Below are 24,062 nucleotides of genomic sequence, written 5' to 3' on the forward strand. Positions count from 1 at the left end.
AAGTCAGCATTTAAGATTCATAGCAAGGACTGTCCAAAAATTGAGATTCCAAAACCTGAACTATCTCCTGGAAAAGAAGAGAGTCCCAAGAAGAAAATGCCAAGAGGATGGAGAAACAAGAAAATCTCCACTGAAGACTTCTCACCAGGGGATAAAGTGATGCTAACTTACCAACCAAAAGAGACATCTCCACACTTTTCTGGATACTACACAGTGAACAAAATCCTCTCACTTGAACATGTGGAAATCATCAAGAATGATACTGGAAGGAAGCTTACGGTGAGAGGGGAAGGATTAAGGCACTATGATCATCATCCGCCCTAAAGAGGGACAAATGTCAAGCTAGTGACAATAAAAGAGCGCTTGTTGGGAGGCAACCCAACCAGAGGTAACCATCTTTTCATATCTAATTCAATAAAACTGTTAATTAGTTTCATCTAGATTGCAAGAAGCTAAGTTTGGTGTTGCACACCAAAACAATCTAAGGGAGAATGAAGGATTCTAAGTTTGGTGTTCTATCAAAATCCCATCATAAAACACATTCTCACTTTCTGCCATAAGGCTAGCTTCATGCATTTAGACGGACTAGTTAATTATCTTGCTGTTTTCTAGTTTTTAGTCTATTACCTTAGAAAAAGAAGAAAGAGTTTCACACATGGTTAATTTGATGCATTGGCAAGGTACTAAGTTTGGTGTTCCCACACCAAAGTAAGTTCAAAAAGCCCACAAATAAATCATGCAGACTAACCACTGTTTCTAAGTGCTTAGGGAACAAGCAACTTTTAATATCATTGTAGAATGTCATACAAGCCTTTGGAGGGATTAAGCATCATCAATCAAAGAAGCAAAAGATGAACATAAAGGCTAGCAATGATGATGATGAGAAGAAAAGCAAGTGAACTCCAACAGGTTGTATTGTTAAGTGATATTTTACATCAAATGTTGCTGTGATTGAAAGTTGGATTATATCCTTATTTGCCCTGTTTGTCTGCATCATATAATTTTTCTCTTTATATTCCCGCCTGCCTTCATAGCATAGTCTTTCTTTATAATAAGCAAGATGCTTGATTATTCACAACATTCTTATCTTCAAAACTTGTTTGCACTCAATTTTCAAGAAGGCATCACATGAAAGTTCTTTGAAAAGAAGGATTGAGGAATAAAATCAGTTTTTGAGGCAAGCAAAAGATTAGGAGAAGTGGTGGTTCTAGTAGTATGATCATGTATTGAGGTTGCATGCTTGTGAAAACTTGCATGGGAGCTCATAGGCAGGACATGAAGTTCAAAGAAGTATTGTAGAGATTCTCAAAAATCTATTGATCCAAGAAGCAGCAAACAAAGCAAAAGGAAGAAAAGAAAGTGCAAAAACAAAAAGAACATGGCCCAAGGCTCTGAGCATCAATTACTAGGCAGAAAAAGAAAGAAAGAAACAAAAACTCAAAGAGTTGCTATCCTAGTAAATGCTTGTGGTTGAAGTGTGTCAAGGAAAGAGGCTTGAGCAAGTAAATCCTTGGGGGTGCTTTAACACCTAATACCTTAAAACCAACTGGTTTAGGAGTATTGATTGAAAGCTTATCTAAAGAGCCGCCTTGAGACATGACACTTAGAGTCGAGGTCAAAGCACAAAAATTATAAGCTGCTTCAAGGTGATTACATAAAAAGAGATCTCCATGATATCATTTGAATGAAAGTCCTAAGATCTAAGACTTCCAAAATGTAAGGACTGATAAGCACTGGGACCCTTGCATGAACACATAATTCAGAGTTCACCCCACTATCACTTAATCACTTCACTCACCAAGGTATTACAAGCTATTCCTCAACTCATTCCAATTAAAAGAAATCTTTGTGCATAGTTCTTTTGTTGCTTGAGGACAAGCAAGGTTTAAGTTTGGTGTTGTGATGCATTTGCATATTTACTATATTAGCTAGTTAGTTTAGTTGGTTTTAGCTTAGTTTCACTCATTTTCTCTAAATAAACAAGTCCTTTTATGAGTTTTATCTTCATGCATGAGAATACCAAGGAACATGTGATTCTAGCCAAATTCATGCAAATGATTTAAAGAATATATACATGAATGAGTATGAATGAATCTCATGGAATTTGTGCATGAATTGGTAAGACTTTGAAGCTATTTCTTTGGTTTATGATAGGTGATGAAGCAAGAAGACAATGATGCAAGGAAATCTTGGAGCAAGAAGGAGATGCATGTTGCCAACTTGATCCTCAAGTTGGCAACGCCCATTTGATGCAACCAGGATGAGAGAGCACGTTGGCAACGTGCTAAAGAGAAGGAGTGTTTGGCAACAACGCCAGGAAATTGTGGTGCACGTTGCTAACTTGGAATGAATGGGCGTTATTCACAACAACTCCAACAAGGCAGCCTGAACATGTCCACTTCAATGGAAGATATCTTGAGCTAGAGAGATCCAAATGAGTGCTTCCAGTTGCGTTGGAAAGCTAACATTCAGAGCTTTCCAACCATATATAATAGTCCATGGTGGAGCACAAGATTGGAGCCAAACCAGAGTCATCTTTAGGCCCTAAAAACAAGAACATGAAGTGAAATTTAAGGGAGCTAGAGAGGAGCCTTGGAGTGTGGCTCGAGCACGTTGCCAACGTGCTGGATAGGGGGCGTGTTTTGCAACAACGCCAGCCCCAAGCCCCTGCCTTGGGAGGCTAGGCACGAGCACGTTGCCAACTTGGGGGTTAAGGTGCGTTTTTGGCAACAACTTGGCAACCACTTGGCAGCTTGACCTTACCTTCTTTGAGGAACCATAACTTGAGCTAGGAAAATCCAATTGAGGTGATTCCAGTGGCATTGAAAAATAGACATCAAGAGCTTTCCAATGATGTATAATAGTTCATAGTGAGGCAGAAGGTTGACACTCAAATTCTTGGCTACATTTAGCATGAAAGTAGAGCCAAGAAGAGGAAGAGCAAGTTGTTTGCAACAACTTGGGCTAGCAACGCCCAAGTCTCAAACTCACTTCCAGGAAATTGGCATGCACGTTGCCAACGTGCACTAAGGCCTGAGTTATTGCCAACAACGCCCCTCAATGGGCCAGAATTGGTGCCAACTTGCTTTGCTTCCCTTATTCATCACAAAGGCTAACAACTTCTCCAATTGAGCCAAGAATTCAACAAAGAGGAAGCCCATATTGCTAACCCAAGTGAAGATCTTTGGAAGAGCTTTAGGACTAGTATAAATAGAGATTGAGTTTGTACTTGTAGGGATTTTTTTTACTTTACTTTTTGACACTTAGACATTTTTACACTTTTTAGCACTTGTATTTGAGAACTCTTTTGGTACTTCCGGGAGGAGACCCAGGGAGCTAATTTTGGTTCATCTTGGAACTTCTCTTCCTCATTTTCTTAATCTTCAAGCATTTCATTATTCTTCTTCATCTTTCTTTGCAATTTAGTTTAATTTTCCTTTATGTCAATTGTTGTTGAATTTGGAGCAATGACTCACTAAACCCCACTTTCATTAGGGGGAGGAGCTCTGTTTGTTGGAATGAATTGGTGAACCCATCTTCTCCTTCTCAATTCTAGTGGTTGATCTAAAGAGGGAACTCTTGCTCTTCAAAGATTCAACCACCATCGGGAGAGGGGTTAATCTATATGAATTATGTGGTGAATTTGAGGAATGAATCACATAATTCAGTTTAGAGTTCATCCTTTCATGATTCCTTTAATCAAAACACCTTGGTTAGTATGTGAGATGTAACTCTCCTTGGTTGAGATTATGGGAATTGTGTGGCTGGATTAGATTTGTGCTTCATCTCTTCTCATGAACAATTAGATCACGAGAGTGGCAATTGGTTATGTTGAGAGAGATTGAATCACCAAGAGATTGGGATTCAATCACCCACTTGCCATGGATCTATACCCATGATTGAGGAAGATTTGACTAACATCAATTCATGAAAACTAACATCTCTGATCCCTAATGATCCTCTCTATCATTAACTCTCATTTCTCTTGTTCTTAGTGTTTGAAAACCCGTTGCCCAATTCCCTTCTACATTCTTGCAATTTATTATTCTTGTCATTTACATTCTATTTCTTTATTTCTTGCTATTTACTCTTATGCTCTTTAGAATTCAGCACTTTATTTTATTGCAATTTACTTTTGATGTCATTTAAGTTTCTTGCAATTTAAGTTTCCGTTATTTACTTTCATTTTATTTCTTTCTTCTAGTTCTTTACATTCTTTGCCATTTAAATTCTTGCAATTATATACAAAAATCAAAATGCTCATGAAATCAAGATTATGTTCGCTTGACTAAATTCACCATTTAACTAACATTGCTTAATCTACCAATCCTCGTGGGATCGACCTCACTCTAAGTGAGTTTTACTACTTGATACGATCCGGTATACTTGCCGGTAATTACGTGAAATCTAAATTTTTACGTATCAGCACACCAAACTTAGAATCTTGGTGTGTCACTTTCATTTTTTTTATTTGATGCAATCATCCAAAAAGATTGAAAACAATGTGTTGCATGGCAACACCAAACTTAGAATGTAACCATATGCCAATTTATTGAATTTAAACAAAGCTAAGAAAGAAAACAAAGCAGAGAAGAGAAATTATATCTACGGTTGGGTTACCTCCCAACAAGTGCTCTTTTAGTGTCATTAGCTTGACATGTTGTTCTTTACTTTCTTTCTCTTCTTCCAGTTTGTTAGGAGGTATGACCTCAAAGGAGGGAAAGATTCAGCTAGTGTCCCTTGTCTTGGCCTTTCCTCAGCAAGCTTCCTTTTGCAAATAGCTTGATTGATCTTGTTTGCTGGATTAGGGACGGAATTGGTGTTCTTGCTAGTTGCCTTCACTTCTTTGGATTCAAGACTTGGTGGTTGTGTGATTATTGGAGTGATTTCTTCATTAAGAGCCTCTTGCACTGGTGGTTCCATGAGCTTTTCCTCTTTGCACTTCTCCACTTCAATTGAGTGTGACTTTTCTAGAACGACTTCCTCACTTTCTTGCTCCTCCACTCCTTTCTTTGCACTCAACAATTGACTTAATAGTTCTTTTATGGAGGAGGTTTGTTGTTCTTCCCAAGATTTCTTCATCTCCTCTTCATATTTTTCGATCACAGATTCAAGGGAAATCTGTGAGGGTTGTGAGTGTTCATGTTTCTTTGTCACCTCAAGTGGCTTTTGTGAATATAAAATCCTTGGCTCATGTTCCTCATCTTTCATTGCAATTTCACTTGACACAAGGACCTTTTGTTCTTGTTTTTCCACTTCCTCTCTCACAAATTGGATTTTACTGTTTGATGGTTCTAGGTGTTTCCTTATGTTCTCCAGGTGCTCATTTGTCCTCTGATGGAAGATTTCTTTCCTTTTCCAGGATTGTTCTTGTCTTTCAAAAAATCCTCTGGACTTTTGAAGGAGACCCTCTGAATCACAATTTGAAGAATTATTGAAATCATCACAGTATGGATCACAAAGATTTCTTTGATTTTGACTTTCCCAGCCACAATATGAGTAGTTGTTAGACTCATCAAAATCTGGATCATATTGTGTCTCTGGAAGGTGTCCCATTTTAACTGATTGTTCACATTCTTCTTGATATTCCAGACACCATGAGGATAATGATATAAGTCATTCTGTGGTTCTGGACAGTATCTCATGTGCTCAGCTTGATCAATTTGTGACTCTGGAGGAAGTCTCCGTTGATTGAAGTGCTCAGAATTTGTATCTTCTTGGTGATATTCCCAACCATCATTATTAGAATAATGACTTGAATCATATTGTGATGGTGGGCAGTATCCCATGAAATTTGTTTGATCAATAGATGAGGTTAACTCTATTTGAATTTTGTAAAACACAACTCCAAGGAAAATTGAAATTACTCATATCAGAGATGAGAATTTCATAGTGAGGCAAAAACTCAAACACCTTGGTTTCAATTTAAAATAGAAAATAAAAATAAAGAAAATGCTTAATCTAGACTTCTCACCCACTTAATCATTGTTGATCTAATCAATCTCCGGCAACGGCACCAAAAACTTGATGGGTATTTTTGTGGAAAAACAAATTTCCAAAACACCTAAAACTCACCGGCAAGTGTACCGGGTCGTATCAAGTAGTAAAACTCACTTAGAGTGAGGTCGATCCCACAGAGATTGATGGATCAAGCAACTTTAGTGGGTGATTAGTTTAGTCAAGCTAACATTGAAGTGAATTGTGTGAAATTGTAGCCAACAGAAAGTAAATGACAATGAATTTAAAGTTGCAGAATGTAAATCGGCAAGTAACTTAGAGAGCAAGAAATGTAAATTGCAAGAATCTTAAATGACAAGAAATATAAATTGCATCAAATATAAAGGGATTGGGAACTGGGATTGCAGGAATTGAACAAGCAGAAGCAGATTTCAACAAGCAGAAGAACTAAAGATGAATTGAATTGCAATAAATCTTAAACAGGAAAGCAAAAATGCTTGAAGAATGAAAACAGAAAAACTGATGCTTAATTTGCAGCAATTAAAAGGATGTTGAAGATCTCAGGAGTGGGAGAGACTAGAAAACAAGTCTAGATCTCAAATCCGTCCTTGATCCAACGGAGAAACAATTTGCAGAAAAGTAAATCAAGATCACAGCAGCTCTAATAAAAATTTGCAGAAAGAGAATTTGATGATCCAAGAAAAGCAATGAGCTCAAGAAGCAGATCTGGATCTCAATTGATCAAACAGAAAATGATTTGCAGAAAAATTGTAAATGAAACAGCAAGTGAAGTTTAAATCCAATTCCTTGATTTTTAGAATATTGTAGAAGAAGAACAAAGGTGAAATTTAGATCAATGATTGAAACAGAATTCTTTCAATCTCAATCCAAAATTCTAAAACAGAAATGAAAACTAAAAGAGAGAGCAAAAATGAAAACTAAAGAGTGCAAAACTCCCTATTGGAGCCAGCCTACCAATGCTCTCTATTAGAGCCCCCCTCTCTGAAACGAGAGTGATGCCTTTATATAGGATTTTTACAAAATGAAAATAAAATGAAATTGAAATTCACAAAATAAAATTCCTAATCTAGCTTGTTCTTGTGCCTTTGAGTGATGATATGGGCTTTGCTTGCTTTGGATTTGAGGAGAAATGGGTTTGGTTAGCCTTGATTCAATTTGGAGAAGAATTGAATTAAATTGGATTTTTTTTGAATTTTTGGCCCGTGTGAAAATTGCTCCCAGGAGGATGCTCAGCTCACAAGTTGAGCTGAGCATTGAGGCCTTGTGTGTGGGTTCCCTTGTAGCGTGCAATGTTGGGGGGGAGGCACCAGGGGAATGCTCAGCTCACAAGTTGAGCTGAGCACTGAGGCTTTGTGCGCACGTCTTGCCTTGGACCGTGTCAAGCTTTTGTGTGATGCACCATAAGTAGCGCTCTGCTCACCAAGTGAGCTGAGAATTGGGGCTTCCAAGGAGAGGTCCAAAGTTCAAACTCTTGTGAAAGCATTTGGAGAACAATTTTCCTTGATTTTTTATGAAGAGAAGTACGACAATGCTCTCCAAGTGAGCATTGTGCTAAGTGAGCGCTATTTCCTTGGCTTCCCTTGGTCTCCCTCTTCGAACCTTGGTGGTTGCACTTTGGTCTATTTTTGCTCGTTTTTTGCCCTTAAAGATGCATTTCGTTTGTGCCTCAATTTCATGCCAAATATAGGTTGCCATACATCGTTGGAAAGCTCTGAATGTCAGCTTTCTAACGCAACTGGAAGCACATCAATCGAACATCTGTAGCTCAAGTTATAGCCCTTGAAAGGAGGCATGGTCATGTTGTGAGCGCCCAGATTTTAACTTAGCGAAAATTTTACTTCCAAGTTGACATTGCATCAAGGTAATGCTCAGCTCACTAAGTGAGCGCAGCATTGTATGCTGATTGCCTTTTTTTCTTTAATTTGGTCATGGGCCACGCTTTTAAAAGCGTGGCCTAAGCCTCCAAAGTGTGCTCCAACTTCAAAGTGTTTCCCAAAGCTCTTTTTTTCTCCTTTTTAGCTTATTTTGTGCTTCTTTGCTTCTTTTTCTTCTTATTTCCTACAAGATTTATAAAATTAAAAGATCAAGAAAATATACCATTTAAGCACAAAAACATTCAATATTTAAGCACAAATCATCTATTTCTTGTATGAAAAAGCATAGAAAAACATGACATGGTGACATGTCATCACACATTTGAGCCTTAAGTTGTTTCCCAACCTTTTGGCTTGTTCTTTTTTTAGATCATACTTGTGCCTCTTCTTAGCTGACGTCGACCTGTACAACTTTTCCCCTGCTTGAGTTCGGATCTTTTCGTGAGATCGTGCTTTCAAAGCTTCGATCTCTTTGAGGAAGTCGTGCTCAAGCATCTTGACTTTGGTCGATCTTGAGTAGTTTCTCCTTTGTGCGAGTCGGTATTGCTCTTTTTATTTTGTTGAGAGGTCTTTTCAGCCTTCTTCCGACTTTCTTTGTCTTCACTGCTCGGGCTTTTTAGTCATAATCCAACAACTTTTTAGGTAGTGTTTCGATGGGAGAACTTTTTTATAGTCTATTTGGATGACTTTTTAGCGCCGTTTTGATTTGTGCTTTTGCCTTTTAAGTAGTGTCTTTTTTCAAGAGTTCATACTTTTTAGCAAAGCATTTCTGGCCTTCCTTTGGCAGTTGTGTGATGTCTTTGTCCCCTTTGTGGATCTTTGTAGAGTGTCGGTACTTTGTTGTCCGACCTCTTTTGATCACTCCTGGTTTTGTCCACTTTCTGCTTGGTCGAGGTGGTCCTTGGGGTTAACTTGTCTGACGACTTTTTAGTGTTCTCGTAGAACTCTTTTTAGTCAGTCTGAACAATTTTGATAGCCTTGTCGTGGAGCCGTGGCTTTTTTGGGCGGAGCTATGTCCGTTTTAGCACACGTTTTTTGTTTGTCCGACTTCTCTTGTCGATCCTTCTTTAGCTTTTGTTGGTTCGACTTCTCCTTGTCGGTCCAAGCTGTAGCTTTTGTTGGTCCGACATCTTCTTGTCGGTCCAATCTGTAGCTTTTATTGGTCCGACTTCTTCTTGTCGGTCTAATCTTAGCTTTCGTTGGTCCGATTTCTTCTTGTCGGTCCAATCTGTAGCTTTCATTGGTCCAACTTCTTCTTATCGGTCTAAGCTGTAGCTTTCGTTGGTCCGACTTCTTCTTGTCGGTCCAGCTATAGCTTTTGTTGGTCCGACTTCTTCTTGTCGGTCCAATCTGTAGCTTTCCAAGTTATTTCTGTAATCCTCTTTCTTGGACCTTGTTCAGGTCTCTTTCAGGGATCACTTTTATAACTTTTGTGTTGTGGGCCGACTTTCGTCGTGTCGGGGCTCTCCTGAGTTATTTCTGTAATCCTCTTTCTTGGACCTTGTTCAGGTCTCTTTCAGGGATTACTTTTATAACTCTTTTGTCGTTTGGGCCGACTTTGTCATGTCGGGCTCTCCTTAGTTATTTCTATAATCCTCTTTCTTGGACCTTGTTTAGGTCTCTTTCAGGGATTACTTTTATAACTTGTTTTGTAGGAAACCGACTTCGTTAGGTCGATCTCTTCTAAGTTATTTTTGTAATCCTCTTTCTTGGACCTTTGTTAGGTCTCTTTCAGGGATTACTTTTATAACTTGTTTTGTAGGAAACCAACTTCGTTAGGTCGATCTCTTCTAAGTTATAGCAATTCCTCTTTAATAGGGTTGGCCAGACCTCTTTCCAAGGATTTGCTGATAACTTGGGTTGACTTGGTCTGACTTTTTAGTGTCGGCCAGTCTTTTTAAGTTATTATATAGCAATCCATAAGACCTCGTCAGGTTCTTTTTGGGATCACTTTTGATAACTTCTTGCATTATTCTGTGTTCATCTTTGCCGATTTGTAGATGGTGGTTTCTGTCCCGGTTTGATCGTCCTTTATGTGAATCGCATTTTCACCTTTGTCGGATGATCATTCCTATCGAGATCGTACAGTAAATTTGTTCTTCACTTTCTGTCGATCTATTGCTTTATAATCGGACGATGAATGCTTTAGATTAATGCGTCTTGATTGAGCAGTGAATTTGGTTTTCACTTTGCCGACCTTTGTCGAAATCAAACGACGAATTCGGTTTTCATCGTGGTCGGGCGGTGAAGTTAGTTTTCACCTTGCCGACCTGTCGCTTTGTAATCGGACGATGAATTTGGCTTTCATCTTGCCGACTTTGTCGTAATCGGGCGGTGAATTTGGTTTTCACCTTGCCGACCTTTGTCGAAATCAAACGATGAATTTGGTTTTCATCGTGGTCGGGCGGTGAAGTTGGTTTTCACTTTGCCAACCTTTGTCGTGATCGGGCGGTGAATTTGGTTTTCACCTTACCGACCTGTCGTAATCGGACGTCTTGGTAGGAAACTTTTTAGGGAATCTGCGAACTTTTAAACAATAAAATAAAGATATGAATAAGAGTGTGGACATGTTAGTGCTTACCCTTCTAGGTTCGGTAATCTTTTAAATCTTGGCCTGGCGCCTTTTGCAGGCATGCCATGACCTTTGTAGCTCTCGCCCCTCGAGGTCGGACACTTTGTGGTGACCTTTCCCCAGTACTTCCGTGACTTGGCAGGATCCTTTCCAATTAGCTGCTAGCTTTTCCTCTCCCGGTCGACTTGTTCTGATGTCATTTAGGATGAGTTTTTTTGTTGTAGAGAATCGTTTTTGGAGATCCTTCTTCGACTTCTACCGGTATCATTGCCTCCATTCCATAAGCCAATCAGAAAAGTGATTCCTTTGTGGTGAAATGTGGAGTTGTCCGATATACCCATAGGACTTGTGGGAGCTCTTTAGCGCAAGCTCCCTTTGCGTCCTGTAGCCTCCATTTTAACCTGGCTAGTATGACCTTATTGGCAGCTTCTACTTGTCCATTAGCCTGTGGGTGTTCTACGGATGTGAATTGGTGCTTTATTTTCAAGTCGGCTACCAACTTTCTAAAGCCTGCGTCTGTGAATTGAGTGTCATTGTCTGTGGTGATGGAGTAAGGAACCCCACACCTTGTAACAATGTTTCTGTACAAGAATTTTCGACTTCTTTGAGCAGTGGCATTAGCTAAGGGCTCTGCCTCAATCCATTTTGTGAAGTAATCCACCCCTACAATGAGGAACATGACTTGTCCTGATCCTTGGAGAAGGGGTCCGAGGAGGTCGAGTCCCCATTCTGTGAACGGCCAAGGTGATGTTACATTGATGAGTTCCTCTGGTGGGGCAATGTAGAAGCTAACATGCTTTTGATGTAAAGCTTTGACTTTGTATTTGGGTTTTTGCTCTCTTGTTGCCTCCAAAGGGTGCCCCTGGACTTTCGTGTGAGTCTTGGGGTTTCCCTTTTACTGTTGTATCTGACACTTGATGTTTTGTTGTTATCGTCCGAGTTGTTTCCTTATTTGTCCGAGTTGTTTGGTAATAACCCCACGGTTGACCTATGTCTTCTTGAAAAAATATTGCTGAGATGTCTACTAAGATCCCAGACGGCATGTCTGATTGACTGGATTCCATAGTTTTAATGCGTGTTACTGTGGCTGACCCTGAGTACTGTGTTCGACTTAGGAGGTTCCGTAGAATGAGTTGGTGTCGCCGGACCCCGAGGAGAGGGTTTGTTTTCCTTCTTTGTTGTGGTCTTGTAATGTAGCCTGGATGAGGCTTCTGTTATTGCCCCCTGGTTTGGTGTTGGCTAGTTTTGAAAATGTATCAGCTCGGGCATTCTGCTCCCGAGGTATGTGTTGGACTTTATATTCCCCAAAATGTCCGAGCTGTTTTTCGTTTTTGTCCAGGGTCCCCCGAATTGTCCGAGCTGTTCTCTGGTTTTGTCCAGGGTCCCCCGAATTGTCCGAGCTATTTTTCATGGTGGGATCCTCAACTTGGTTGCTCCCTTCTATTTGTGAGGTGACTACTTGTAAATCACTGGACACGGTAAGCTCCTACCTTCTTAGTTAGCCTTAACCCAGCCAATAGTGCCTCGTATTCAGCTTGGTTATTTAGCTTGATTTGGCTTCCCTGATCGCTTTCTATAATTACAGCTGCACCACTCCCGATTTTATTTGAAGAGTCGTCCATGTAGAGATTCCATTTTGTAGGAGTTCTCGGGGTGTACCCTGTGATGAAGTCGGCTAGATATTGTGATTTGATGGCTGTCCGAGCTTCATGTCGAGGATCAAATTCGGATAACTTGATTGCCCACTGTAGGATTCTTCCAGCTAAGTCTGTTTTCTATAAGATGCCTTTTATGGATGGGTTGGTCCGAACTCTGATAGTGTGAGCTTGAAAGTATGGGTGGAGTCATCGAGAGGTGAGTAAGGGGGCGTTGGCGAACTGCTCTATCCCTTGATAGTTTAGTTCGGCCCCATGTAGAGCCTTGATGATGAAGTAGACGGGTTGTTGCCCACTTTTGTCTTCTTTAACTAGTGATGAGGTTATTGCCAGACTTTCCACTACGAGGTATAATATGAGCTTTTCACTTTCCCTTGGTTGGGTAAGAATGGGTGGTTGCCCTAAGAATTTTCAAAATCTCGGAAGGCTTGTTTGCACCCCATAGTCCTATTCAGACCTCTCTCCCTTCCTTAATATACCTCTTTGAGGTGTCCTTTGCGAGATGATTTAGAGATCCTTCCTCCTACGAATCCTCCGTCAACATGTCTCTCAGGGGTGTGAGGTGAACGTTCAACTCGTTCGACCTCTTTAGTGTGAGACGTTCGACTTGTCTGACCTCTTTGGTGTGAGGTTGACCTTCAACTTGTCCGACCACTTTGGTGTGAGATGGACCTTCAACTTTGTCTGACCTCTTTGGTGTGAGGTGGACCTTCAACTCGTCCGATCTCTTTGGTGTGAGGTGGACCTTCAACTTGTCCGACCACTTTGGTGTGAGGTGGACCTTCAACTTTGTCCGACCTCTTTGGTGTGAAGTGGACCTTCAACTTTGTCCGACCTCTTTGGTGTGAGGTGGACCTCCAACGCGTCCGACCTCTTTGGTGTGAGGTGGACCTTCAACGCGTCCGTCATCTTTGGTGTGATGTGGGCCTTCAACTCGTCCGACCTCTTTGGTGTGAGGTGGACTTTCAACGCATCCGACCTCTTTGGTGTGAGGTGGACCTTCAACGCGTCCGACTTCTTTTGTTTTTGATTGGGCGAGTTGATGGGATCTTCTCAGTGTTGCATATTTCTCGGTAGACATCCACAACAGACACCCGAAGGGGGTGTAATTGTGGTATTTTCTAGGCTTCTCTCCATGTTGATCTTCTTTTTTCTTGGACTCTTTATCCTTATCCTGAGAGGAGTAGGAATGTTCGGTTTTTGAGATCTCTCCTTGTCGAGAGTTTTCCTCCATGTTGATGTACTTCTCTGCTCGTTCTTGTACCTCATTTAGAGATGTTTGGGTGCTTCCTGGATATTGAGTGGCTAAAAGGTCCTTCTCGTAGACCATTGATGAGGCCCCTGATAGCTGCTTCTGTTGGCAGACTTTGTATGCCCATACATGTTTTGTTGAATCTTTCCATGTTATTGCGAAGGCTCTCTCGATCTCCTTGCTTGATCCCTAATAGGCTCGGTGCATGTTTTGCTTTGTCCTTCTGGATGGAGAATAACGGATTGTATCTGAGGCCTCCGTGAAATACATCCTACTTCTGAAATTGCTAAGATGATGGCTTGGATCTGATGTGCCGTCGTACGGGGTCATGTTTGGAGCTTTCAAGTCCTTTGGGACCTTTAGCTTTCATGATCTCTTTGGTGAATGGATCTTGGTCCTTGCAGGAGCTATCCTCATAAGAGGATCGATTAGCTTTGGCCTTGAGACCGGCTTCGAGTTTTAGGAGTTTGTCCTCCGATTCCCAGCGTTGCTTTATCTCCCTTTGTAGGTCTTTCTCAGCCTCTCGTTGATGTAGGGCTTTTTCTTCCAGTTGTTTTAAATGGTCTTGAAGCGCCTCCATGGCTCCCGCATTTGGAGAATCCTTTTCGTTGTTAAGCTGAGGAGTATCCTTTGGTGTAGCGTCCGCATTTTTGTGCGGCGTTCTATCCTCCAGATCTGAATCGTGGTCGTTGTCATGGTTGTCCGCCATGGTGGTGGGATAACTTCCAAGTTCCCCGGCAACGGCGCCAATGTTTCGAGGGTTACCTGAAACTGTAGGTCGATCTCAGTCAAGATCTTCTGTGTTGGTTGGAGCCGACGTGTCCGGCAGGTGTATAGCGGCCGGAGCTGGTGTGTCCGACTTGTGGAACTGAGAGTGCCGCTGATCCTTTATCACCAAAGGGTGGGGGTACCTGCAAGGGACTCCGATGCTTAAGTTAGCAAGGGTATTAAGCAGGTATTGAGTAGAATCAGAGTATGAGTTATACCTGGGTGCTCCAGTGTATTTATAATGGTGAGGAGTGACCTCTCTGGAGATAAGATAGTTATCTTATCTTATCTTATCTTTGAGTGAAGTCATCTTATCTTTAGGGGAACTGCCTTTATCTTTCTGGGCTTTGGCTACCTTTGGATTGGGCTGTGTTCCTTCATTTTGGGCCTGCTTTGGGCTCCTTTGGCGATTTGGCCGAGCTCTTTGGGAAGAGGTCAGGCATTGGCCGAGCTCTTTGAGAAGAGGTCAGGCATTGGCCGAGCTCTTTGAGAAAAGGTCGGATAGTCTAACCTGAAGAGGTCGGTCAGCTTGTCGCTAAACATCCCGGGTCGGACAGCTTGACCCAGGGAATGAACACTTTTCATGCTTCTTCTCCATGTGTATAGAAGGAGAACCTTGAGTCTTGAATACAAGGTAGTCCTCATTCAATTGAAGGACCAACTCTCCTCTGTCAACATCAATCACAGCTTTTGTTGTGGCTAGGAAAGGTCTGCCAAGGATGATGGATTCATCCTCATCTTTTCCAGTATCTAGGATTATGAAATCAGCAGGGATGTAAAGGCCTTCAACCTTCTCTAGCACGTCCTTTACTAGTCCATAAACCTTTTTCATGGATTCGTCTGCCATCTCTAGTGAGATTCTTGCAGCTTGAAGCTCAAAGATTCCTAGTTTCTCCATGACAGAGAGCGACATTAGGTTTATGCCTAACCCCAGGTCACACAGAGCCTTCTTAAAGGTCATGGTGCCTATGATACAAGGTATTAAGAACCTTTCAGGATCCTATTTCTTTTGAGGTAATGTCTGCCTAATCAAGTTATTCAGTTCATTGGTGAGCAAGGGGGTTCATCCACCCAAGTCTCATTACCAAATAACTTGGCATTTAGCTTCATGATTGCTCCAAGGTACTTAGCAACTTGCTGTTCAGTAATATCTTCATCCTCCTCAGAGGAGGAATAGTCATCAGAGCTCATGAATAGCAGAAGTAGGTTCAATGGAATCTCTATGGTCTCTAGATGAGCCTCATATATCTTAGGTTCCTCAATTGGGAACTCTTTTTTGTCCAGAGGACGTCCCATGAGGTCTTCCTCACTGTGATTCACGTCCTCCTCTTCCTCTCTAGGTTCGGCCACACCAAGTAAGGTTATGGCCTTGCACTCTCTTTTTGGATTTCCTTCTGTATTGCTTGGGAGAGTACTAGGAAGAGTCTCAGTGACTCTTTTACTCAGCTGGCCCACTTATGCCTCCAAATTTCTAATGGAGGACCTTGTTTCATTCATGAAACTTAGAGTGTCCTTAGATAGATCAGAGACTATGTTTGCTAAGTTAGAGGGGCTCTGCTCAGAATTCTCTGTCTGTTGATGAGAGAACAATGGAAAAGGCTTCCTATTGCTAAACCCGTTTCTTCCGCCATTATTAAAGCCTTGTTGAGGCTTTTGTTGATCTTTCTGTGAGAAATTTGGATGATTTCTCCATGAGGGATTATAGGTGTTTCCATAGGCTTCACCCATGTAATTCACCTCTGCCATTGCAGGGTTCTCAGGATCATAAGCTTCTTCTTCAAAAGATGCTTCTTTAGTACTGTTGGATGTATTTTGCAATCCATTCAGACTCTGAGAAATCATATTGACTTGCTGAGTCAATATTTTGTTCTGAGCCAATATGGCATTCAGAGCATCAATTTCAAGAACTCCCTTCCTCTGAGGCGTCCCATTACTCACAGGATTCCTTTCAGAGGTGTACATAAACTGGTTATTTGCAACCATTTCAATGACTTCCTGAGCTTCTGCAGGCATTTTCTTCAGGTGAATAGATCCACCTGCAGAATGGTCCAATAACATGTTAGACAATTCAGATAGACCATCATAGAATATATCCAGGATAGTCCATTTTGAAAGCATGTCAGAATGACACTTTTTGGTCAGTTGCTTGTATCTTTCCCAAGCTTCATAGAGGGATTCACCTTCTTTTTGCCTGAAAGTTTGAACATCCACTCTAAGCTTGCTCAGCTTTTGAGGAGGAAAGAACTTGGCTAAGAAAGTCGTGACCAGCTTATCCCAAGAGTTCAGGCTATCTCTAGGTTGAGAGTCCAACCATGTTCTAGCTCTGTCTCTTACAGCAAATGGGTAAAGCATAAGCTTGTAGACCTCAGGATCAACTCCATTGGTCTTAACAGTATCACAGATCTGCAAGAATTCAGTTAAGAACTGAAAAGGATCTTCTGATGGAAGTCTATGAAACTTACAATTCTGTTGCATCAGAGAAACTAATTGAGGCTTTAGTTCAAAATTGTTTGCTCCAATGGCAGGGATTGAGATGCTTCTTCCATGAAAGTTGGAATTTGGTGCAGTAAAGTCACCTAGCATCTTCCTTGCATTGTTGTTGGGTTTGGCCATTACTTCTTTTTTGAGATTTTCTGTAAGGTTTTCTCTAGATTGTTGTGCTTTAGCTTCTCTTAGCTTCTTCTTCAGAGTCCTTTCAGGTTCAGGATCTGCTTCAACAAGAATGTCCTTGTCCTTGCTCCTGCTCATATGAAAAAGAAGTGGACAGAAAATAAGAGGAATCATCTATGTCACAGTATAGAGATTCCTTTATGTGAGTAGAAGAAGAAAAGAATGGAAGAATGATGTAGAGAGAAGAGATGAAGAATTCAAACACAGAGAGGGAGAGAGGGTTCGAATTATAAGAAGAAAAGAAGAGTGTTAGTGATTAAATAAATAAATAGAAAGAGATGAGAGAGAGTTTTCAAAAATAATTAAAAAGAAAAGGAAAATATAGTTGTTTTTATTTTAAAATTTTGTTAGAATTCGAAAATTAAGAGAAGAAATAGAATAAAATTAAAATTTAAAATAATTAGCTAATTAAAAAGAATTTTGAAAAAGAAGTTAATGATTTTTGAAAATTAGAGAGAGAAAAGTAGTTAGGTGGTTTTGAAAAAGATAAGAATTTTTAAAATCAAACAAAAAGTTAAGTAGTTAATTGAAAAAGATTTAAAAATTAATTTTGGAAAGATAAGAAGTTAGAAAAGATTTTGAAATTGATTTTGGAAGAGATATGATTTGAAAAAGATATGTTTGAAAAGATATGATTGAAAAGATATGATTAAAAAGATATGAAAAATATTTGAAAAGGAAATTAAAAAGATTTTATTTTTAAAATTAAAGTTGATGACTTGACTAACAAGAAACTAAAAAGATATGATTCTAGAATTTAAAGATTGAACCCTTAAATGTTAGTAATAATTTTGAAAAAGATATGATTCTTAACCAGAAAGTAACAAACTTGAAATTTTTGAATCAAACCCTTAAATGTTAGTAATAATTTTGAAAATCAAAGATAAAATTAAAAAAAAAGATTTTTGAAAATTAATTTTAAAGAATTTTTGAAAATAATAAAAGGAAAAAGAAAAGATTTGATTTTGAAAAAGATTTGAAAAGATAAATTTTGAAATTGAAACTTTGACTTGACTAACAAGAAACAACCAAATTTTAAAAATTTTTGACTAAGTCAACCCAAAAATTTCAAAAATTATGAGTAATTAAAAGAAAAGATATTTTTATTTTTGAATTTTAATGTGGAAAGAGAAAAACAACAAAATGACTCAAGACATAAAAATTTTGGATCAAAACAAATAATGCATGCAAGAATACTTTGAATGTCAAGATGATCACCAAGAACACTTTGAAGATCATGATGAACATCAAGAACATATTTTTTGAAAATTTTTAAGAAAAGAAAGACATGCAAGACACCAAACTTAAAAATTTTTAATGTTTAGACTCTAAGAATTCAAAAATGCATATGAGAAACAAGAAAAGACACAAAACAAGAAAAGTTAAAGATCAAACAAGGAGACTTACCAAGAACAACTTGAAGATCATGAAGAACAGCATGCATGAGTTTTCAAAAATTTTTTAGAAAAATAAAAATATGCAATTGACACAAAACTTAAAAATTGACTCTAGACTCAAACAAGAAACACAATTTTTTTTGGTTTTATGATTTTATTAAAAAAATTTTTGTATTTTTCAAAATTATTTTGGAAAAAGAAAATAAAGAAATTCAAAATTTTTAATAAGAATTCCAAAGGTCATGCAATGTTAGTTTAAAGCTTCGGTCCAAAAATTAGACATGGATTAATAGCCAGCCAAGCTTCATGTGAAAGCTTCGGTCCAAAAGATTAGACATGGCCAGATGGCCAGCCAAGCTTTAGCAGAACATTCTATACATCAGCTATGTGTGTAACAACCAAATTGATTGGAATTAACTAACACACTTTTGCATTGATAAGTGAAAGCCTCAGTCCAAAAGAATTAGACATGGCTTTACAGCCAGCCAGGCTTCAACATATCATCATGAAACTCTAGAATTCATTGTTAAAAATTCTGAAGAACAAAATAATAAAAAAAATTCGAAAATTAAAGTAAAAACAAAGCTTAAACATAAAATAAAATTACCCAATCTAAGTAACAAGATGAACCGTCAGTTGTCCAAACTCGAACAATCCCCGGCAACGGCGCCAAAAACTTGGTGCACGAAATTGTTATCCCTTGGCATGGCTCCAAAAACTTGGTGTATAATGCCATGATTCACACGTCTCTTCACAACTTCACACAGCTGACCAGCAAGTGCACTGGGTCGTCCAAGTAATACCTTACGTGAGTAAGGGTCGATCCCACGGAAATTGTCGGCTTGAAGCAAGCTTTGGTCATCTTGTAAATCTCATTCAGGCTGATTCAAATGGTTATAGAGTTTTGATAATTAAAAGATAAATAAACATAAAATAAAGATAGAGATACTTATGTAATTCATTGGTGGGAATTTTAGATAAACGTATAGAGATGCGTTATTCCTTCTGAATCTTTGCTTTCCTACTGTCTTCATTCAATCATTCATACTCCTTTCCATGGCAAGTTGTATGTTGGGGGATCACTATTGTCAATGGCTACCGTCCGTTGTCTCAGTGAAAATGGTTCGGCTATGGGTTACGTAGCGCTAATCATCTGTCGGTTCTCGATTGTGTCGGAATAAGATCCACTGATGCTTTTACGCACTGTCACTACGCCCAGCACTCGCGAGTTTAAAGCTCATCACAGTCATCCCATCCCAGATCCTACTCGGAATACCACAGACAAGGTTTAGACTTTTCAGATCTCAAGAATGCTGCCAATTGATTCTAGCTTATACCACGAAGACTTTGATCTCACGGATTGGAAGGCTCTGTTGTCAGGAGAGGCAACCATGCGTCGTGGACCAGGAGGCCAAGAGATACTCACTCAAGCTAGAGCATGTAGAACGGAAGTGGTTGTCAGGCACGCATTCATAAGGTAGAATGATGATGAGTGTCATGGATCATCACATTCATTAGGTTGAAGTGCAATTGAATATCTTAGAATAAGAATAAGCTTGAATTGAATAGAAGAACAATAATACTTTGCATTAATTCATGAGGAACAGCAGAGCTCCACATCTTAATCTATGGTGTTTAGAAACTCCACCGTTGAAAATACATAAGTGATGAAGGTCCAGGCATGGCCGAATGGCCAGCCCCCAAAATGTGATTAAGAGATCAAAAGATGATCAAAAAGATGAAAATACAATAGTAAAAGGTCCTATTTATAATGAACTAGTAGCCTAGGGTATACAGAAATAAGTAAATGATGCAGAAATTCACTTCCGGGGCCCACTTGGTATGTGCTTGGGCTAAGCATTGAAGCTTTTTCGTGCTTAGGTTGTTCCTGGAGTTAAACGCCAGCTTTGGTGCCATTTTGGGCGTTTAACTCCAATTCTGGTGCCAGTTTGGGCGTTTTACGCCAGAATTTTTATGCTAACTTGGAACGACAGATTGGGCCATCAAATCTCGATAAAAATATGGACTATTATAAATTGATAGAACCCAAGATGTCTACTTTCCAACGCAATTGAGAGTGCACCAATTGGGCTTCTGTAGCTCTAGAAAATTCATATCGAGTGCAGGGAGGTCAGAATCCAACAGCATTTGCAGTCCTTTTTCAGCCTCTCAATCAGATTTTTGCTCAGGTCCCTCAATTTCAACTAGAAAATACCTGAAATCACAGAAAAACACACAAACTCATAGTAAAGTCCAGAAATATGATTTTTGCATAAAAACTAATAATTATATACTAAAAACTAACTAAATCATACTAAAAATTACCAAAAATCAATGCTAAAAAGCGTATAAATTATCCGCTCATCAAGCACCCTTTGGAGGCAGTAACAAGGAAAGAAGGAAAACAACGATCTATGCCCTAAACATCTCATAGTAAACACAATCCTTCTCAAGCAACATCACACCAAAGCAGCAAGAAAAGTCATCAAACAGCCCAAACTCAAATAGTAAGCCCAGAGACGAAGGACATGTAAGGATAAAAGACCTTAAAGAAACAAAATCTACCAGGCATACGACACAAACAAAAGAGTGCAGGGTGATGAGCGGATGATTTGTATACTTTTTGGCATTGTTTTTAGTATGTTTTTGATATGATCTAGTTAGTTTTTAGCATATTTTTATTAGTTTTTAGTTAAAATTCACTTTTCTGGACTTTACTATGAGTTTGTGTGTTTTTCTGTGATTTCAGGTATTTTCTGGCTGAAATTGAGGGACCTGAGCAAAAATCTGATCCAGAGACTCAAAAGGACTGCAGATGCTGTTGGATTCTGACCTCCCTGCACTCGAAGCGGATTTTCTGGAGCTACAGAAGCCCAATTGGCGCGCTCTCAACGGCGTTGGAAAGTAGACATCCTGGGCTTTCCAGCAATATATGATAGTCCATACTTTGCCCAAGATTTGATGGCCCAAACCGGCGTTCAAAGTCACCTCAAGGAATCCCAGCGTTAAACGCTGGAACTGGCACCCAAATGGGAGTTAAACGCCCAAACTGGCACCAAAACTGGCGTTTAACTCCAAGAAGAGTCTCTACACGAAATTTCTTCATTGCTCAGCCCAAACACACACCAAGTGGGCCCGGAAGTGGATTTTTATGTCATTTACTCATCTATGTACTAAGTTTTCTATAAGTAGGACCTTTTACGATTGTATTAGAGAGCTTTTTGACATCAAGGACTTTTGGTAGCTATCTTTGTATGCTATCTTAGACCTTTGGGAGGCTGGCCATTCGGCCATGCCTAGACCTTGTTCTTATGTATTTTCAACGGTGGAGTTTCTACACACCATAGATTAAGGGTGTGGAGCTCTGCTGTACCTCGAGTATTAATGCAATTACTATTGTTCTTCCATTCAATTCCGCTTGTTCTTTTACCAAGATATCACTTGTTCTTCAACATGATGAAGGTGATGATTGACGCCCATCACCATTCTCACCCATGAACAAGGTGACTGACAACCATTCTTGTTCTACAAGCATCTGAGGCTTAGTGAATATCTCTTGGATTTCTGATTGCATGATGCATGGTTGATCGCCTGACAACCGAGTGCTCGCCTGACAAACGAGCCAGCCATTCCATGAGATCAGAGTCTTCGTGGTATAGGCAAGAACTGATGGCAGTATTCAAGAGAATCCGGAAGGTCTAACCTTGTCTGTGGTATTCTGAGTAGGATTCAATGACTGAATGACTGTGACGTGCTTCAAACCTGTAACCTACTGGGCGTTAGTGACAGACGCAAAAGAGTTATTCTATTCCGGTAGGGGAGGGAACCAAACCGGTGACTGGCAGCACTGTGACAGAGTGTGTGCATTAGCTTTCACTGCGCGGATGGGAGGTAGCTGCTGACAACAGTGAGACCCTACACAAGTTTGCCATGGAAAGGAGTAGGAAGGATTGGATGAAGACAGTAGGAAAGCAGAGAGACGGAAGGGAAGGCATCTTCATACACTTGTCTGAAGCTCTTACACCAATGATATACATAAGTATCACTATCTTTATCTTTTATGTTATTTTCGTTCATCATCATATACACTTGAGTCTGCCTGACTAAGATTTACAAGATGACCATAGCTTGCTTCAATACTAACAATCTCCGTGGGATCGACCCTTACTCACGTAAGGTTTATTACTTGGACGACCCAGTGCACTTGCTGGTTAGTTGTGCGAAGTTGTGTAATGCCATGGTATTGAGCGCACCAAGTTCTTGGAGTTCATTACCGGGGATTATTTGAGTTGTGAAAAAGTATTGTTCACAATTTCGCCCACCAAGTTTTTGGCGCCGTTGCCGGGGATTGTTCAAGTTTTGAGCAAGCTTTTGGTAACATCAGTGCCAAGATCCGGCAACAACATCAAGTTTTTGGTGTTATTGCCCGGGATTGTTTAGGCTGGACAACTGACGGTTCATCTTGTTGCTTAGATTAGGTATTATTTTTTTTCGAAATTCTTGAAGATGAATTCTAGAGTTTCATGATGATTTGTTGAAATCTGGCTGGCTGAGAAGCCATGTCTAATCTGATTGGACCGAGGTTTCAACTTATCACCACAAGAGCTTGTTGATTCTCATCAATTTTGCTCTTGGAGCAGTGATCTGCTAAGATTTGGCTGACCTTTGGTCATGTCTAGTGTTTTGGACCGAAGCTTTCTTTGAAAGCTTGGCTGGCTGTGAAGCCATGTCTAATTCCTGGACCGGAGTCTTAGACTAGCATTGCACTGATTCCTGGAATTCTCATTAAGAATTTTGATACCTTTTCCCATTTAATGTTCGAAAAAAAAAAAATTTGAAAATCATAAAAACCAAAAATATTTCTTGCTTTAGTCTAGTGTCTCATCTTAAGTTTGGTGTCTTATGCATGTTTTTGTTATAATTTTCGAATCCATGCATATATTTCTTTGTTTTGATCTTTGAATTCTATTGACTTGAAGTATTTTGTGTGTCTCATATGCATTCTCATATTGTTAGTGTCAGTAGTACACAAACTGCTAAGTTTGGTGTCTTGCATGCATTGTTAATTGATTCCTTTTGCATTTTGATTATTAAAAATCCAAAAATATTTTTAATTTGTGTCTTTTCAAGTCAATGATACAAAGAATTGAAGATTCAGAACATACAGCAGAGGGATTATACAGAAAAAGCTGAGCATTCAAAAATGCCCAGTGAAGAAGGCAGACTGGCGTTTAAACGCCAGCCAGGGCACCTGGTTGGGCGTTTAACGCCCAAAAAGGGTGCATTTTGGGCGTTAAACGCCAGAATGTATACCATTCTGGGCGTTTAACGCCAGGATGGTGCTAGGAGGAAGATTTTGTTTTCAAATCAATTTTTTTTAGTTTTTCAAAATCAAATCTTTTTCAAATCAAATCTTTTCAATCAAATGTTTTCAAAATCAATTTCTTTCCTTTTTAAAAGATACTTACTAACAATTAATGATTTGATTGAACATCACAAGATTGTTACCTTTTCTGTTGAGAAAGGTTTAAATGTTTCAATCATATCTTTTCTTGTTAGGCAAGTCATTAATTTTTAAGATCATATCTTTGCAAATTGTTTTCAAATCATATCTTTTAAAATTGTTTTCAAATCATATCTTCTCAATCACATCTTTTTAAAACCATAACTCTTCAATTAAATCTTTTTAACCACATCTTTTTCAAAATAGTTTTCAATCAAATCTTTTTAATTTCTAATTTCAAAATCTTTTTCAAAAATCACTTGATTTCTTTTTCACTTTGATTTTCGAAAATCAATTGATGTTTTTCAAAAATGTTTTCAAAATATTTTAATTAATTTTCGAAAATCTTCTTCCCTCCTTCTCACATCCTTCTATTTATGGAGTACCACTCC

This window comes from Arachis stenosperma, chromosome 9 (genome assembly GCF_014773155.1).
Source record: "Arachis stenosperma cultivar V10309 chromosome 9, arast.V10309.gnm1.PFL2, whole genome shotgun sequence".
NCBI lineage: Eukaryota > Viridiplantae > Streptophyta > Magnoliopsida > Fabales > Fabaceae > Arachis > Arachis stenosperma.